The sequence below is a fragment of the Pteropus vampyrus genome, unplaced genomic scaffold (genome assembly GCF_000151845.1).
Source record: "Pteropus vampyrus isolate Shadow unplaced genomic scaffold, Pvam_2.0 Scaffold14, whole genome shotgun sequence".
Lineage (NCBI taxonomy): Eukaryota > Metazoa > Chordata > Mammalia > Chiroptera > Pteropodidae > Pteropus > Pteropus vampyrus.
In genome coordinates, this window is record NW_011888795.1 from 7,520,628 (window position 1) to 7,522,802 (window position 2,175).

Genomic DNA, 2,175 nt, shown 5'->3' on the forward strand with positions numbered 1-2,175 from the left:
CAGGGCAACTGTGTAAGGGCCTTAGCCCCACTTTACAGGTGAGGAAATGGAGATGAGAGAGGACTCATTACTTGGCCAAGTTCCCTTGGCCTGTAAGCACTGCAGCAGCTGGAAATTGTGTTATTTCATTTTTTAAAAAAATGCTCGTCCAGACCCACTGAACTGATTCTCTGACCTACTAAGAAATTAAAACCCACATGTGGAAAAGCATCGTTTTAAGGCAAGGCAGAGAGAGAAAAAAGAAAGAGAAACAAAGGGAAATGGTAGGGACATGGGAAAGGAAGAACATAAAAAGAAGTTGAGGACAGAGTAGAGAAAGGTGTTTTGTGGGAGATGGTGTGAGGTCACGCAGATGCCTGCCATGATGTCCTTTCAAGGGCATCTGCTCTCTAACAACACATCCTACTCTGTGTGTGCCCTTGGCACTATTTTTTACATTGGACTCTGGGCTACTTGGCAGCAGAAACAAAATCTTTTGCATCTCTGTAATCCCCACAGCTCCTAGCAGAGGAATTCTTAGAATCAGGCAAAACCTTAAAAAACGTCTTAGTCAAAGCATTTCATTTTCCAGGGGAAAGAAACTGACTCAAAAGGATCAGCCAGCCAGTCAATGTTTGTTCACCTCAATCAGGCCCTGGGTACAGCAAGGATTTGCTCATGACATGTCACCAGCATCAGTTTTTCACCTAAAAGTGAAGATAACAGTATGTATTTTAGAGATATAGTGGTAACATTAGCATTATATATACCTGGCACATCATAGAAGCTCAATAAATAGTAACTGTTATTAATATTGTTAGTTGTAGCAAGAGTAAAAAGTAGTCTCATAAGAGCACTAGCCACTTCAGGTATGCTGCTATCACTAACATTTTGGGGAGATTTGGCTGCCAATGTCTTTATCCTAGACAAATGAAAAGTCTCATAGACACGTAGGGAAAAGACTTTAAAAATAAAAACAGAGAAAAGACGTACATACATACACCAACAAAAAACTAATTCAAGCACACATGCCTTAATGAATATTCATCTTGGCTATATCAACATTTTAAGTTGGTGTAGATTTTTGACAAATGAGTGGAACGATTTTATTTCCTCACTGATTTTGGGAAAGACATACCCCAAAGGCTCTAGGCTACTCCTAGTCTATGTACCAAAATAAATGCAAAGAGTGGTATATGGAGATGAACAATATAAATGGAGAAGGTGAGCCAAAAACATTAATGATGGTAAGAACTCAAAAGCATTCTTTCTTCTTTCCACAGACGGTCTTCGAAACTCATAGTTTGTAAATATAAATGCTTTAGGGAACTAAAGGTTTTAGGGAACTAGTTTTAATGTTTAATGTTTAGAATATTGGGTTATTGTTTTGTTTTATAAAAGTCAAATCAATCTATTAATAAGTGACCTCAGTAAAGAGTTTAAATTATACTAACCAGAAAACACTTCTTTGGCAAATTACAGATGTTGACAACAAAATCCTAAAATCAATTATTTTGCTCTAAATTTCCCTTTTCCTTTCTTACCCACTAGATGGCAGAATGAAACCACTCTGGATCCTGCTAGTTCAGAGGCAGCTCTTCCTGCACAGATTTTCAATGTTCAAAGTCTATTTTTGTTTTGATCCTTTCCAGATTTTTCTCTCATCTAATGGAAAAGAAAGGTAAATATTGTATATGCAATTTTAGGACAATTTCTAGCATATAAACAAGGTCATTTTGACAAGGGAGTCAGAGCTACCTTAAAGAAGCCTCTGGGCCTGGGCCCGGATCTTTCTCCTTTTCCTTTGGAGGATCGTTGGACATGTTAGTACCACTGTGCTAACATGAGTGAAAGTACAGCAGCCAGGCTCTGTGCTGGGTGCTCCAGCTCATCAAAACTTCACAGGGAGACTATGTTAAAAATGTCACTTCCATTTTATAAAATATCAGATTTAGAATTTAAGGCACATCGAGGGTAAGTAATTTGTCCTAAGAGACACAGCTGGGTGTGGGTCTGGATCTCTAGTTGCTCAAGCACTTGCACTTAATCACTGTATACAGCCACCTAAATGACTGCTATCTGGTGGGCATTAAACCACAGGGCTAATTTCTGCCTAATCTGCCCCACTAGCAACCCAGATCCCAGAAAAGAAGGATTTCTGGACTAGTCTAGGCTACTGGGCTGGATCAGGACCTC